General features: G+C 40.6%; 2 long non-coding RNA genes across 2 annotated transcripts; both read right to left on the bottom strand.

Annotated features, from left to right (window-relative positions):
* Positions 1–1206: 1206 nt before the first annotated feature.
* Positions 1207–2306, bottom strand: LOC119307297. Its single transcript, XR_005149395.1, has 3 exons — positions 2200–2306; positions 1399–1735; positions 1207–1318 (listed from the first exon to the last, which is right to left on the bottom strand). It is a non-coding gene; the product is annotated as an uncharacterized LOC119307297 (long non-coding RNA).
* Positions 2307–2480: 174 nt separating this feature from the next.
* LOC119306651 lies at positions 2481–3317 on the bottom strand. The gene is made up of 3 exons (XR_005149108.1): positions 3160–3317; positions 2875–3070; positions 2481–2791 (listed from the first exon to the last, which is right to left on the bottom strand). It is a non-coding gene; the product is annotated as an uncharacterized LOC119306651 (long non-coding RNA).
* Positions 3318–18032: the final 14715 nt, after the last annotated feature.

Raw genomic sequence — 18032 nt, 5'->3', positions numbered from 1 at the left:
GGCGAGGTCGTTGTGGTGGACTCGGGCGTTGCGAGCGCTCGGGGCTCGGCTTGCTCGATGGAGTGGACAGCGGCGGAGCTCCTGGACACGATGAGAGGACGCACGGGTGGCGGGGAGCACGGCTACGACGAAGGCACGGCGATGGTGGCGTCGGTCATGGCGGGGGAGCGCGAGGGGGAGGAGCTGGAGAGGAGAGGGGGTGTCTGGGGGGTTCGGGGGAGCGAGGGAGGCTGATCCACGACGTCACCGGGCGCGGGGAGTGGCGAGGCGGCGAGCAGGTGCGTGGCGCGCGCTGCGGTCACCGTCGGGCACCTGCCTGCCTGCCTGGCCGGCAAGCAGCTCGCTGGAGCGGCGCTGGGCTGGGCCGGCAGGTGGGCCGGGAACAGGCGTCAGGTAAGTTTTTCCATTTCTTTCTGTTTTCTGTTTTTTTAATACTTCTGCAACTTTGTTGAATTAAATAAAATACTTAGGCAACTCCTAAAATCACCAAACTACTCCTGGTCCATAGTTGGATTATTTCCAACATGAAGCATTTTAGTTTGGAGATATTTGAGCATTTAAATATTTTATATAATTTTAAATGCCCAAATTCAATTATTTATGATTTAATTCAAAAACCCTAAGATGGCCTAGGAAAATGTGCATCACTTTTGGCAGAGGTTCTGAACCAAGACAAAAATGATGGGCATTTTAGAAGGGCATTTCAGGTTCATTGAAAAAGTTTTTAGTAAACCCTAATTGGTTTCAGAGGGGACTGGGGGTTCTGTCATCCCCATTTCAGGTTTCTGATGAAAGAGTGAACATGATGCAACACTCTAATGCATAGCTAACTAGGGTGTGACACATATTGTCACAACTATGTGAACATCACAACAAAGAGGCCATCAATAGTTGTATCATTTGAGATTAGATTCAGAAATACATACATGATCAGAGCTAGGATTTGCATGTTGCTGAACACACAAAGGGGGCAGTTCTTCGCTATTTTCTTGAATTTGCAAAAGAAGAGCTAATTTTTAAAGATATTTGCTTTAGCATACTATAGAACTCAACTCACAAATAGGCAAGCACAAAAATTTGTTAATCTGAAAGGGAAAGTAAAACTATTATACTTGAACGCCAGAAATAAACATACATGTGAACTCAACATATATACATGTTAATCTAAAAGGGAAAGTATGTCTGCTTGAGATGGATGATTACATACTTGGATAGTAGATTGTTGTGGAGATCCAGGAGGAGACCATGAGTGAGCAGGTGGTGGAACTGGCGGTGGTGGTATTTCACCAAGAGGCACTCCTTGGTTAGTTGCAAAAGCCTACAAAACAACAAGATTCATGGTGGTTATTTCCAAATGCTAGCAAGTTAATTCATGAACATAAAGTGGATAACCAGCACCTGAAGAAACTTTTGTATCCCATTGCAGTGCTCATACATGCCAACACCCCATGACAAGACATTGTTGGCATAAGCCTCTGCCTTTCGAGCCTTCTCTGACTCCTTTTGAAGCACATCCTCAATTTCTTCAGCTCGGCGACGCTTCAAGGCCGCTGAAGATGCACCAGTAGCTCTAAGCTCAGCAATTACCTCGGTGTCATTGATAATGCCATTAAAGAGAGGCCATTTTCCATGTGGCTTCCCATTAGAGTAGTCATAAAGTGCCTTCGAACTAACAACATTTTTAGAGTATCATAGTTCTCTCCATTTAACTCTTTAGCCTTTTTGTGTAAAGTGCCTATTCAACAAGAAAACACAGGTACACAATTGTTCAGAAATTTCAGAGAACCAAGTGAAGATTATATTACACAATTGCATAAATGGACAGACAAGCTGATACGGATTGTATAGGTAACAACGTAACTCTTGCATGGATACAACTAAATTCAGCATCAACATTATCATCACTCAACACTCAACAATGTAGCAAAACAACTAATAGCAACACAAGGCCAGGAATCAGACCAGACCATTCCCAGGTTTTGCTGTAGGCATATTTCTCTATCTAAGTTGCACATAGTTACATCAACACATAGAAACATGACAGGTTTCAACGACAAGGTATTTCAGCATTATTCCGTTCAAACTAAATGATCGAACACTTGTTTATTACTAGATCCATATAAAAATACTAAGAGCACATGCCATCCACATATTAACAGTTATCTATGTTTATTTTTTGTGTGGACGAATGGCACATACCAGACATTTAGTAGCTTCTGGTGTATTGAGAATTAGAGGTTTGCTCTCATCAATTCCTCTATGTGTATGCACCCAAGCCTGAATTTGGTTAACTTCTTCGCCGGTTTCCTCAGGCTGTATTGCACAACATTCAATACATATCAGATATATATATATATAATTATATATATGATTGTTCATATGATAAACTGATAATAGGAAAAACAATTAAGTTTAGTTGATAACCATTTTTTGACTTATAGTAGTCATGGAGTTGGAACCACCTTTGTGAGGCTTGAACTTTGAGCTAACACGATTGTCACGATTTTTGTTAGATTTGGCAATCCACTCTTCACTACACCACTCATTAACTAAAATAACCCAAGCTTCTTCTTGTAACCAACCTTGCCTTTGTACCAAATACTCGTCTCTATCCAAATAGTATTGCCCAGCAAGCTTATCATTCATCGTTAGTGTTCTCAATTTTTCGAAAATGCTCAATTATTGCTTGGATTCTAGCATAATAAAAGATACTTGGCAGAAGTGTCTTACAACATCTTCTAACATGTTGCTTGGCCTTCTCTGAGTATGCATCTTCATACTTGTACCTTAGCTGCAAAGAGAATGTATAGAAGGTTTATTAAAAAAGAGGAAATCATTTGGCCAACAAAAAAGAGCAATTTAAACAATTTATACCCAAAAGGCATCTTCAATTTTGTCTGCAACCGAATGGCCATTTGTGTCCTTTACTGCATGATAATCCTCCCACTCTGTTGCAAGCACCTTCGCACCATCATAATCCACCACACCTGGATGATTACGTTTCAGAAGGCATGTCAATACACTTGATGGTCACCTGCCATTTCGAACAACAGGAATGTCTTTCCAATGCCTATAAGAAAGTTGCAAATGCAACAAATATTAGCAAAAGAAAACATACTGTAGAACAAGAAACTACTTATACTAATTAGTAAGACTTACGTCTTTCCAGCAGGTTGAATGATTGGGCGGTCTTGAATATTTGGGATAGCAGGTGGAAGATCTGAAACTCCTCTTATGTACCCATCATAAGTGCCATCAGCAACAGTAGTCTTTCGAGTAGCAGGTGTTGGTTGGATGGCTCCAGTAGTGCGAGGTGCTCTTCTTCCAAGTGTCATCCTTTAATTTGCAATTCTTTGAACAAATAAGAAAAGAGATATAAAAGAGCAGTTTATGATCGACAAGAAGCCCATTTGAAAATGACAATAGCAAATAGATAAGTGTATGTTGCTAAGTCCTTCAACCACCCAAATTACAAAACAGTAATAAAAGAAACTAGGCTAGAAAGCCTAGAAATCATCATATTATTCTTCAATTTCCTCAACAATCACTTCATCATAATCTTCATCCTTGATAACTTGCTCTTGAATCCTTTCACCACCCAAATTATGTCGGTTGCTAATATCAGACAATTCAGTTGGATCAACCACCTCATCTGAACCACTTACTATTATGTTGTCAAGCTCTGATCCTAGTTGTACAATAAAATCATTAGCATCTAAATTATTCTCCTGGAAGACATCTGCATTTGTTGTTGTTGTTGTTGTTGTTGTTGTTGTTGTTGTTGTTGTTGTTGTTGTTTGTTGTTGTTGTTGGCTGGCAATAGCAAAAGGCTCATTGGCTGGATTGATTGAGGCATGTGCTACTTCAACTAAGCCAAATCTATTCAATTGTCTCACTCCTTTAGTTGGATGGAACCAATGACAATCAAACATCACAAGACTGAAGTCCTCATCGCCATCGAATTTAAGTTCTATAATATCCATCATAACACCATAGTATTCAAGCTCTTTGTTGGTTGCATCATCAACTCCAAAAGCAAGAACGCCGGTATTTCTAGACGAAAGGTCCCCTTCTCTATGGTTTTCATATTTCTCTGATCGAAATCTGAACCCGTTAATTTCATACATGTCATATGATTTCACTCTCATGCTACAACCTCTTGAAAGATTGCGTAATTCGGTATTAATAGACACATCCTTGATGCACTGCAAGAAGACCAAAACAATAGTTATTCGGAGTTGTAAACCTAGGGTGTTTTATTTGCTAGTGTGTAGATGTTTTACCAAAGTTTTGAACCAATCCAACAAGTTTGGTTTTCCTGAACCAGCACCATCCCGCCTAAGTTTATCTAGTTGTTTCGTAGTTGGTTGCCGAGGACGCCTCCATTGGTCAAGTTCAAATTTTCTACATTTTTGTGCAAGCCATCAGTACCAAACCTTATTTATTGTACATGGTTATACTAGAAATGCTAATTCAGATAACTTACTTCACAATATTATCCATTTCAGGCATGTTTGTTAAGATAAAAATCATGGCTGTCTTGTACTCTTCATGAGATAACATCCTAGGCTCCCCTCTGCCAATCTTCCATCCCTTGACTTCAAACAAACTCAGACTGCTTGTGCTAGAAGTTTCAGGTTGTGCATAACGTTGGGGGCGATTTCTTGAGGTAGGCACATCACCAGGAAGGTACAAAGAAGTGAAGTTTGAAATCTCCTCAATAAGAAATGCCTCAACAATTGAAGCCTCCACACGTGCCTTATTACGAACTTTTTCTCTAACTTTTTTTATTAACCTACATTGCCATGTAACAAATTAATGTCTAAATAAGAAATGCTACTATGATATGGACAGAATGCCTGAACAGCATGCCATACCTTTCACAAGTATACATCCAACGATACTTAACAGGCCCTCCAACTTTTGCTTGATAAGGGAGGTGTATCATTAGATGCTCCATTGAATCGAAGAACCCTGGTGGGAAAATTTTCTCCAATTTGCAAATTAGGACAGGAATATTTTCCTCCAATTTTTCCATTTGGTTAGGATCAATTTATTTTGCACAAAGCAGTCTAAAGAAATAGCTTAGCTCAGCTAAAGCCTCCCACACATCATTATCCACATATTCCCGCAGCATGACAGGCAACAACCGCTCCATAAAAATATGGTAGTCATGACTTTTGAGCCCATATATCTTAAGTTGCTCTAAGTTAACACCTCGCTTCATGTTGGCCACATATCCATCTGGAAATTTGAGCTAAAGAAACCACAATAGGACCTCTCTTATCTGGTTTCTTGTCAAGCAATATGGTGCTCTAGGCTTTTCCCATTTACCATTAGGCTTTTCTTTAAGGTTGAAATCAGGTCTACTACATAATACAGCTTGATCAAGGCGGGCTTTGGCATTGTCTTTTGTCTTGCCAGGAATGTCAAGGATAGTATTGAATATTGCTTCTGCAATATTTTTTTCAGTGTGCATGACATCTATATTATGAGGAAGCAAAAGCTTTGGGAAGTACGACAACTCCCAGTACATAGGAATGTGTGTCCAATGCTGTGTTGCCCCATAACCCTTGAAATTATTGTCCTTAACTTCATTCATGTAAGCAAAAACTTCATCCCCTGTTAGCCTGCATCGAGCAATATCCTTCACTACTGTATCTGTTAAAAAGGATTGACTTTGTGTCCTAAATATATGGTTGGCCGGCAGAAATCTCCTGTGACTATCAAACCAACTCCATTTGTGCCCATTATCTAGCCAAATTGTTTGTGTATCAGCCCCACACTTGTAACAAGCCAACCCCCATGGGTAGACCATCCAGCAACCATTCCAAATGCAGGACGGTCATGGACAGTTGTATGCAAGATTACCCTCATATTGAAATTTTGCTTAAGGAAACTATCATAAGTTGGTACCCCTTGCCACGCCTCCTTCAGCTCATCATATAAAGGCTCCATGTACACATTGAAGTTCTTGCCAGGACTCTTTGGTCAAGGGATCACCATGCTAAGAAAAATATTTTGGGATTTCAAGCAAAGAGCAGGTGGCAGGTTCAAAGGAGCAAGCAACACGGGCCAACAAGAGTATTGCGTTAACCCAAAATTGAAAGGGTTGAAGCCATCAGAAGACATGACCAGCTTGACATTGCGTGGATCACTTGCAAACCCATCCTCATTGAAAGATTTCCATGCTTCACTATCACGTGGGTGCACCATCATTGCTGGATTTTCCCGGATGCCTTCCATGTGCCATCTCATATGCTTAGCAAATTCAGGCTCCATGAACATCCTTTGCAATCTTGGTAGAAAAGGGAGGTATCTTAGGACTTTACGTGGGATAGGTTTACGCTTCTTATTTGTGCAGTCGTTATTAACCACCTTATACCTTGCTTCACCACAGAGATCACACTCCAGTTTGTTCTCTCTATCTTTATAGTATAACATGCAATGGTTAACACATACATCTATTTTCACGAGTGGCATTTTCAAACTAGCTAAGATACACTTGCACTCATACAAGCTAGACGACATTTTGTTCCCTTGTGGAAGTGCGTCTTGCCAAAGTTTCAGTAAACTATTTATGCAATCTCCTGATAGATTGTATTGTGACTTAATGCCCATCAAGCGTGTAACAGTAGCAAAGCGTGAGGTTTGGGTGAACTCATGAAGTGGGTCTCTAACAGCTGACAACATGGCATAAAAAGCTTTGGCATCTGGTGTTGGCTCCTCATCTCAATTATCAATATGCATCGAGTCCACAATGTCACACAACATGTCCTCTATGCAATCAGTGTTGACAGTCTCCACTCTATCTACATGAACATGACGCTCCCCATGTGCAGTCCATCTAAAGTAACCCGGCATGAACCCCCAATGACAAAGATGAGAAGTCATCAATTGTTTTGTTTTTCTACTACCATTGCAACATTTTGAGCAAGGACAAGAGACTCCAAACTTGGCACTATGGACACCCTCGAAAACATGGTTCACAAAAGCATTTGTATTACGTATCCACTCATCGGAATGCCTTCCATTATCCTTCCACCCACTATACATCCAACTACGTTGATCATCCGAAGACATGGTTTGGTTTTCTATTTAAGTCTGGAATAAAAATGAAATGCTACAAGTATTAGTCACATCCCAACAGACAATAAATGCATCATAGCCACTAAAACAGAAAATCACTCATCACCCAACAAAAAAGAATTCCACCTTCACATATAATACAAGTGAACAATACATTAACCAACATTTGTTTCTTGCAAAGAAGAGAAATAATACCTACTTGATTCCAGCTTTATCAATCCCTTTCTTCTCCGTTGCTTCGCCACCAAGAACAAGGGAATTTTCTTCAACCGATCAACACCCAACACTTGTCAGTTCTGAAAATATGTACAAAAAAATGAACAATGTTGGATTGCTTCAGTTACATCTATCATTCTTATTAATGAGGTTTCATCTATCATTCATGTGCATAACTACTGCAAACTTAAGGAAAACACAGTTTACAGACAACTACTGTCCTGGACATGTACTAGGTGAATTTTGCATACTTATGTAGCCAAATATGCTAGACAGTGGAGAAATTGCTAGCTGCGTTAAGAATATGTTACTAGTAGAGTGATTTGCTCGAAAACTAGCAGAGTGAGAGAGGTACAGACTAGAAAGGGAACCTGTTCGAGAGAAGCAGGGGATACGACGGCAAGGTCACCACGGGCCGGGCGGCGCCGTCACCCAGGCTGGCGTGGCCATGGTCTCCATGGCTGGCATGGTCATCTTTCCACCAGAGCGACCACGATACAGAAAGGGAAGAAGAGCACAACGGGGTGGGAATACGAGATCGACGGAGTAGCGGGAACATGGTGGGGCGGGACGATGGTGAGGGACGATGGGGAGGATCGGCGGGGCAGGGCGGATGGCAGTGGGGAATGGTAGGGTAGGGCGGGCGATGGTGGGGAATGGCGGGGCAGGCAAACGGCTGGGCAGGGCGGGCGGCGGTGGGGAACAGCAGGGCAGGGCATGCTGGGCAGGGCTGGCGGCGGCGAGGAACGGCGGTGCGGGGTCTGTGGGCGTAGGGACTCTGGCGGCGGCCCAGTTCTGGAGAAGTGGAGAGGAAAGTGGATCTGGGTGTGGGGTGGACCGGTGGAGAAGGAGGAGTCTTGACTTGGTCTAAATTATTTCCTTCTACGCGCCACAAGTAGGTTGTTGTCGTTCTACTCTTTCTCACTAAGAACTGGGCCCAACGTACATGACACATGGTAAATGGCGCGAACCATCGAAATATGTGGCGCGCCCTTCGCTGAAAATGCGCCAGATACTATCTACGTGTCCACGGTGGGGTTTCGCATGGTGTTATTTTAAGATTTGTTGGCATTTGCATAGACCAGCCCTAGGGAAAGTATATTTCCAATTTTTTTGCCTTGAAATCCATCTTTACCTAGGGCGCACTGTTCATTACTTTTCTTTCCCTTGAGGAGGCCAATTAGCTCTAGGGGAAGAACTTGGCCCTAGGTAAAATCGTAGTTTCTAGTAGTGTATACTTTGCACACCGCAGCGCGCCCCTTTAGTACCGGTTCGTGGCTTCAATTGGTACTAAAGGCCACACTTTAGTACCGGTTGGAGCCACGAACCGATACTAAAGGTGGCCGCTTCCCGCCGCTCCAACTGGTACTAAAGGCCCCTTCTATATATATAGCACTTGCGAAAAATTCTGTTTCATCTGCCCATCTTCAACCTTTTCGCGACATTCCCGCCGCTCCCGTCCCGCGCCGTCGTCCATCGCTGTCTCGCCCTCGCTGCCCCCGCCGCTCGCCGTCTCGCCACGCCGCCCCGTACGCTGCCGCCATGTACGTCGCCGTCTCGCCGCCGCCGCCCGTACGCCGCCGCCCCCACTCGTACACACACACACACACACACACACACACACACACACACACACACACGCGCGCGCGCGCGCGCACGCGCACCCGCACAAACATTGTTTTTACTTATTTTCTGTTTTGTGTTTTTTAGATTATTGCATGTCAATTTGTTAATTACATGATCGAATTAGATGAATTGTCTAGATAATAATGTTAGATTAATGTCGAATGTTAGATGAATTAGATAGAAAAATTAAATATTAATGTCAATTATTAGATGAATTAGCTAGATATTAATGTCAATTGAATTAATAGAACTAGTTTATTTTTAGTAAATGCTTAGTTGAACTAGTTGAATTAATAGAACTAGTTTATTTTTAGTAAGAAAATTTAGGTATATGAGATTTGATGATCTAATTAAAATATTACTATATAGAACTAGCTACTTTATATATTTTAGTAAGAAAATTAATAGAACTAGTTTATTTTTAGTAAATGCTTAGTTGAATTAGTTGAATTAATAGAACTAGTTTATTTAGTTGAATTAATAGAACTAGTAAGTGTTTAATGTTTCACCTATATGAACATAGGAAATGTCGTCTGACGACGAAAAAGATTTCATTATGTGCAAATACTGTGAAACCAGCGCGGCCTGTGCAACAGAAATTTCCTTGTTGATGATAGGCGCTTCAGTATCAAGCTGGATGAGACCTTCGAAGTGGATATAGTAAGTCACAACGACAAGTCTTTTTTAGTAATTAAGTATGACTTATGTGGATAAGATAGGTTTTAAATTTTAAATTTGCTTGAACCTATACAAGTCATTTGCTTGAACTTATAATTTTAAATTTTCACTATTCTACTAGCGCATCCCCTGCCATGCAAGAATTTTTGTCTTGGATAAGATAGGTTTCAGTGCTATGGAAACTATGGAGGTAAAGAGCGTTTACTTGAAGACCGAGCATGGTTATACTTTCAACGTCAAATTATACAATGCAGACACATACACCTATTTTGAATGCAAAACTTGGCAAGAACTATGCAAGCTTATGCATTTGAGCCTGGTATGGTTATCACCTTTGATATTCGTCCGGAAGATGATATTGATGGTAGAGACATCTGAGTCGATGTGCAGACGCCTCCAGTTCTACCATTATGTGAGTTTCTCAACCATAGTTATGTCTTTGATATTGTTTATTCAAAAATAGTTGACATCAAATTTCTATTGACAACTTATTTACATTCAAGCAAACATGTCCGACCCTTGGTAGACAGGAGCGTCCACTGTCCCGGGGCTGAACTAAACTGCGAGGAGACAAGTCATTATGTTTCATGGCTTGAAGATCTTGATGCTGCCAAGAGAAATTATTTTCCTGAATTTGAAAATCTTAGTACTAAAAACGTGTGACCAATAGTGATCGTATTGAACTACGGCCACATCTATTTAGGAAAGATGGTATGTTTTTTACTATTTGTCCTCAGTGCATCTTTTGCATACATTATTTTTCAAGCTAAACTTTCATTGTTAAGTATATTACTATACGATGTTCTTCAACAGGGACTCCTGATGACAGTTGTGCCTCAGTGGATCGAGACTAAAGGTCGCATGTCAATGGTTAGCTTACGACCAAGACATCCTACATTGCACATGAGTGCATTCGGGATTTCTAAAAGCGAGGAATGCTTAATAGTGAAAGATTGGAGCAAAATTGTTAACAATCGCAGAGAAGTACTAGGGGGCAGCAATCAGAAGCGTAGCCCACGATTAGGAGACAGGTTCATCTGCATGCTCCAATATGATGAATCAGGAGAGCTATACGTGTTCTATGCTATTTTACCTGTGAGAGAGCAGCAGGAGTGATTAGCTAGTTCATGCTCTTAGTACTTGTCATCTCATGTCCGTGTTCTTCGTCCTGAACTTAATCTTAAGAGTGATTTGCTTTTTTGGTGTTATGAACGCTTATAATATCATGACCATGTTGAACTCAGTGGTATCTTTGCTTCTGGTACAAGTGAATGTTTCTTCTTAAGCTAGTGTTGGTGGTGATTAGATAGCGGTAATGACTATGATGATTAAATAGTGGTAATGACGACTATGATGATATTTAGCTAGCTAGTATATACTATTGTTGGTGATGATATGATGTAAGAGTTTTTATATTAATATGCTGATGATGATATTGATGAGTTATTATATCATTTATGAAAGAAACCGCAGATTAGTTTCAACTGGATGGATCCTAGCTAAGTGATCAAGTATATGCCATATCCATATTACCTTGATCACTACCAGGATCCACATGCATCCAGTCAAAACTATTCCGCGGTCCTTTCACCTAATGATTTAACAACTCATTATAATGTAAAACAATCACTAAATTAAATTTTAAACATAAAATTAAAGGAAAAAGAAAAAAAATAAAACCAAACCCGCCCAAACATTTAGTACCGGTTGGTGTTACCAACCGGTACTAATGATCTACCCGCACCCGGGCCTGGCTCGTGCCACGTGGTGGCACTTTAGTGCCGGTTTGTGCGGAACCGGTACTAAAGGGGGGCCTTTAGTCCCCACCCTTTAGTGTCGGTTATAGAACTGGCACTAAAGGCCCTTACGAACCGGCGCTAAAGCCCGATTCTGCACTGGTGATGGTGTGCTTCTTGCCATGCATGAAATGGAACCAAAAGTTTCCATCATGTGGCTATGCTCATGGCATGCCTCCATGCAAAATTTGAAGGAATTCAGACACCGAACGCACGTTACATCATATTCGGCTAGTGTATTTTTTGTATTTTCATCATGAAAACCCTAGAAAATGCTTGAAATGTCAGAACTCAATGAAATATATCATGGATGCTTGGCATGGTTTCTAGTGTGTGGAAAAATTTGGGGTCCACTTTATTGATGTTAAAAAAAGTGCATCCAAACTTGCCCTACTGGCCTACCAGAAAAACCACCTTTGAACATGGTGTGTTTCTTGCCATATATGAAATGATAATTTTTTTCAGCATGTGGGCATGCTCATGGCAGGCCTTCTTGCAACATTTGAAGGAATTCAAACATCTAACGCACGTTGTGTCACGTTTGGCTAGTGTTTTGGGGTTGTTTCACTGGGAAAACCCCAGAAAATGCATAGACTGCTAGAACTCAATGTAATTTATCATGGATGCTTCGCATGGTGATACTTGTATGTGTAAAAAAATTGGTCCATTCCATTGATGTGAAAAAAGTACATCCAGACTTGCCCTATCAGCCTACCTGAACCACAACCTTTGAAGATGGTGTGCTATTTGCCATGCATGAGATGACACCAAATTTTGCCAGCATGTGGGCATGCTTATGGCCGTCCTCCATGTAAAATTTGAAAGAATTCAGACACCTAACACACGTTGCGCCACATTTGGCTAATGTTTTAGGGTTTTCTCAATAGGAAAACCGTAGAATATGTATAAAATGTCAGAACTCAATGAAATTTATCATGTGTGCTTGGCATGGTGATGCTAATGTGTGAAAAAATTGGGTCCATTTTATTGATGTGAAAAAAGTGCATCCAGACCTGCCCTACCAGCCTACCTGAACCACCACCTTTGAACATGGTGTGCTTCTTGCCATAGATGAGATGAGACTATCATTTTTCCAGTATATGGCCATGCTCATGGAAGGGCTCCATACAGAAATTGATGGAATTCAGACATCAAACACACATTGCGTCATGTTCGGCTAGTGTTTAAGGGCTTTTTCAACGGAAAAACCCTATAAAATGCATAAAATGGCAGAACACGATGAAAATTTATGATGGATACTGGGCATGGTGATGCTAGTGTGTGGAAAAAAAATTGTCCATTATATTGATGTGAGAATTTTTTTGAAAATGAAAACGAACAAAAAATGAAAAATGAAAAACAAGAAGGATGAAAAAGGACAATATACTGGCTGCTTATTGATATATTTTCAGTTTTATTTTATATTTCATAGATTTTTAAAAAAAATAAAAGTGTTCGATTTTTATGTGAACATGTTTCGCTTTAAACGAACAGTAAACAAACATTTTTGTTTAAAAGAACAAATTTTGTTCAGATTTTTAATTATATTGATGTGTGCATTTTTCCATTTAAATGAACAATTTTTGACATATTTTTACATTTTTTAAATGCAAATATTTGAACATTATTAACAAAATTTAAAAAGGCGAACATTTTTTGAAAAATAAAAATAAAAAATGAATAGAAAAAGCAAAAAAGAAATAGTGATAAAAGGACCGGTTCAACAATGGATCGGCCCAGCTACTAACTGAAGTAGAAGAAAAAACAAGAAAGGAGTAAACAGGCACAAGCATTTATTTGTCCTAGTTGGTTAGTGTGGTTCTCCCGAAAGGTGTTGAGTTCGATCAACGTGGCATGCGCTATTTTTTGAAGTTTGATACAAAAAAAGTGGGTACGTTGCCTCGTACGTGTCACATGTGCAAATGAGTATACGGTTTGATTAAATGACCATGCTGCCCTTATATGGTTTGTGTGTGTGTGTGGGTGGGGTGTATGAAGCAGGTCTTTTATGTATAGTTTTCTCTTTTGTTTGCCTATCTTAAATTTGTTTTCTTTTTCTTTGTTATAGCTTATTTATTTTGTTGGTTTGTATAAACCTTGAAAATTTATGAAAATTTGTTGTGAGAAGAAACTATCAGAGTTTCAGGTCAAAAAAAATTAAGTTTGGTCAAGCTTCTTATTTGGAATAGCATGGAAGGTATCAATTGAAGTAGGCCTCTTCTTATGTATAGTTTGCTCTTTTGTTTGCCTAGCTTAGATTTGTTTTCTTTTTATTTGCTATAGCTTATTCATTTTGCTGCTTTGTATAAACCTTGAAAATTTATAAAAAAAATTACTGTGAGAAGAAATTATCACAGTTTCGGGTCAAAAAATATATTATGGTCTGTCTTCTTATCTGGAATAGCATGGAAGGTATCAATTGAAGTGATCTAATTTGCATAAATATATTTGGCTTGTATATATCCATCTATTAGGTTTCTTTCGAGAGTTGTGGAGGGAAATACACCAGCCCATCGAGTGCTATGTAAGCGATCCAACTACTGCTTTCAACAACCTCCTAACATGGAGACTTTCAACAAACGGACATGCCACCTGGCACTTGTTTGCCGGGTGCCATAGAAAACGTTCTCGGCATACATCAAATAAACTTAGTGTTATTTGTTTGCCGAGCCCATTGCAGTAGACGCTTGGCAAACACGAGAGTGTGCCATGTACTGCTCTTTGCGGAGAACCACACTCGGCTTACTTACCTTTTACTATGATCCCACGTTCAACTACTCGGCAAAGAGCAAAGAACTCGGTAACGATGAATTTTCCAGCATACTAAGGCATAGCCTAGTGGTGGGAAGGGGCTGATGCCTTCCCACCCACCCAGGTTCAAGGCATGGTACTTGTAATTTGGATTTGTTGCACCAATTATACTGTAGGGGGTTCCCTTACAGTCTTTCTGTCAAAAAAACAATGAATTTTCCAGTAGTGTACTTTCTTATCTGCATGTCCTATTTTGCCTCGTCTTCTTCAAATATTTCCCCTCTCTCCACCAAATCCTCTATTCAAATCTCTCTTCTCCAATCCGAAAATCAAATCGGGGTGCCTCTTATCTTCCTAGATCGAAGCACCACCGAGAATCGCCTCCAACCACCCCTCCTACACCATGGTATGGTGACCGGCGCCCATCACGACTTGACAGATGCCAATGTTGGGGCTGACTCGACAATAGCTGTTGTGCGTTGCATGGTAGTGAATGTGGGTCACAACCATTACTCCCGAGCATCTCTCTCCTGTACACATCATCTTCCTCCCAATCTTCTCCAAATCACGCCCAAATCACTTTTGAAAAATCCCATCAAATCAAAATCAAGATTGCCTACTAGCAACGGAATCAACCAAGTGGTTGCAACCCATAGCTCGTGCTGTCCATCCATACCGAGCCGCCGGCCATGGTCTCCTTTTCAATCTCGTGGTGCCGTCCATGGCTCTGTTTCCAACCCCCAGCTCGTGTCGTCAACCACTCATGGCTGCACTGCTGTGCTTGCGGTGCCAGATATGGATTTGATGTGGAAGAGAAGGGCGGGAAGAAACTGTGGGGCCGAGGTAGGACAGGATCGCCGGCTAGGAGGCCAGCATCAAAGTCCACGGCCTTGCCAAGTGCAGCGTGATGACCCATAAGTATAGGGGATCTATCGTAGTCCTTTCGATAAGTAAGAGTGTCGAACCCAACGAGGAGAAGAAGGAAATGATAAGCAGTTTTCAGCAAGGTATTCTCTGCAAGCACTGAAATTGTAGGTAATAGATAGTTTTGTGATAAGATAATTTGTAACGAGCAACAAGTAACAAAAGTCAATGAAGTGCAGCAAGGTGGCCCAATCCTTTTTGTAGCAAAGGACAAGCTTGGACAAACTCTTATATAGAAGAAAGCGCTCCCGAGGACACATGGGAATTATCGTCAAGCTAGTTTTCACCACGTTCATATGATTCGCGTTGGTACTTTGATAATCTGATATGTGGGTGGACCGGTGCTTGGGTGCTTCCCTTACTTGGACAAACATCCCACTTATGATTAACCTCTATTGCAAGCATCCGCAACTACAACAAAATTATTAAGGCAAACCTAACCATAGCATGAAACATATGGATCCAAATCAGCCCCTTATGAAGTAACGCATAAACTAGTGTTTAAGCATCTGTCACTCTAGCAACCCATCATCTACTTATTACTTCCCAATACCTTCCTCTAGGCCCAAATAATGGTGAAGTATCATGTAGTCGACGTTCACATAACACCACCAGAGGAGAGACAACATACATCTCATCAAAATATCGAACGAATACCAAATTCACATGACTACTAATAGCAAGACTTCTCCCATGTCCTCAGGAACAAACGTAACTACTCACAAAGCATATTCATGTTCATAATCAGAGGGGTATTAATGTGCATATAGGATCTGAACATATGATCTTCCACCAAGTAAACGAACTAGCATCAACTACAAGGAGTAATCAACACTACTAGCAACCCACAGGTACCAATCCCAGACTTAGAGACAAGAATTGGATACAAGAGATGAACTAGGGTTTGAGAGGAGATGGTGCTGGTGAAGATGTTGATGGAGACTGACCCCCTCCCGACGAGAGGATCGTAGGTGATGACGATGGCGATGATTTCCCCCTCCCGGAGGGAAGTGTCCCCGGTAGAACAGCTCCGCCAGAGCCCTAGATTGGTTCCGCCAAGGTTCCGCCTCATGGCGGCGGAGTCTCGTCCCGAAAGCTTGCTTATGATTTTTTCTCAACGAAGGACTCCATATAGTAGAAGATGGGCATCGAAGGGCCACCAGGGGGCCCATGAGGCAGGGGGCGCGCCCCCACCCTCGTGGCTGGTGAGTGGGCCCCTCTGGTACTTCTTGCGCTCAATATTTTTTATATATTCTGAAACGTGCTCCCGTGAAGTTTCAGGACTTTTGGAGATGTGCAGAATAGGTCTCTAATATTTGCTCCTTTTCCGGCCCTGAATCCCGGCATTCTCCCTCTTCATGTAAACCTTGTAAAATAAGAGAGAATAGGCATAAGTATTGTGACATAATGTGTAATAACAACCCATAATGCAATAAATATCGATATAAAAGGATGATGCAAAATGGACGTATCAACTCCCCAAAGCTTAGACCTCGCTTGTCCTCAAGCGAAAGCCGAAATCGAAAAATATGTCAACATGTTTGAAGATAGAGGTGTCGATAAAAATAAAGTACGGACATGAGGGCATCATGATCATTCTTAGAACAACAGCTTATATAATTATTGTCATATGATCTCTTATGCTAGAGTAGTAATTCAATCACAATTTCAAGTATGAATCATAAACTTCATTGAAAACTAACAAACTATAATCTCAGTCATTGGAGCAATTGCAATTTATCATAATATAGGAAAGAGTAAATATAAGAGCTTTTCAGCAAGTCCACATACTCAACTATCATATAGTCTTTCACAATTGCTAACACTCACGCAATACTTATGGGTATGGAGTTTTAATTGGACAGAGAGAAAGATAGGGGCTTATAGTTTTGCCTCCCAACGTTTTACCTCAAGGGTAATGTCAACAATAATAGTTCATGAAAACTCACATCCAATTAGCCATATATACCAGGATCTTTCCAACATAGTGTGCTTGCCAAAAGATAAAATGTAAAAAGAAAAGGTGAGGATCACCATGACTCTTATATGTAAGGTAGGAGATAAAAGTAAAAGATAGGCCCTTCGCAGAGGGAAGCAGAGGTTATCATGCGCTTTTATGGTTGGATGCACAAAATCTTAATGCGAAAGAACGTCACTTTATATTGCCACTTGTGATATGGACCTTTATTATGCAGTCTGTCGCTTTTATTTCTTCCATATCACACGATCGTATAAAGCTTATTTTCTCCCACACTAGTAAGTCATACATATTTAGAGAGCAATTTTTATTGCTTGCACCGATGACAACTTACTTGAAGGATCTTACTCAATCCATAGGTAGATATGGTGTACTCTCATGGCAAAACTGGGTTTAGGGATATTTGGAAGCATAAGCAGTATCTCCACTTGGTGCAAGGAATTTGGCTAGCATGAGGGGGAAAGGCAAGCTCAACATGTTCGATGATGCATGACAATATAATTTATCTCAAATGTAAGAGAACATAACCCATTACGTTGTCTTCCTTGTCCAAAGTCAACTCTTTAGCATGTCATATTTTAATGAGTGCTCACAATCATAAAAGATGTCCAAGATAGTATATTTATATGTGAAGACCTCTCTTTATTTATTACTTCCTATTAATTGCAACGATGACCAAAACTATGTTTGTCAACCCTCAACAACTTTTATTCATCATACTCTTTATATGTGAGCTCATCACTCTCCATAAGATCCATATGATCTCTTTTATTCTTTTTGTTCTTTTCTCTTCTCTTTTATTCACTCAAGATCATGGCAAAATAATCAAGCCCTTGACTCAACACTAATCTTTATTATATAGCTCACGGACTTGATTACATAGAGGGATCATAAGGCAAAACTCAAAACTAGAAAATACTAAAAACTTTCATTCTACTAGATCAAAATATTATCAAAAGGATCGAACTAAGAAA

The sequence above is a fragment of the Triticum dicoccoides genome, chromosome 1A, assembly GCF_002162155.2.
Source record: "Triticum dicoccoides isolate Atlit2015 ecotype Zavitan chromosome 1A, WEW_v2.0, whole genome shotgun sequence".
Lineage (NCBI taxonomy): Eukaryota > Viridiplantae > Streptophyta > Magnoliopsida > Poales > Poaceae > Triticum > Triticum dicoccoides.
The sequence above is the reverse complement of the archived record's forward strand: the minus strand, read 5'-3'. Positions and strand labels throughout refer to the sequence as shown.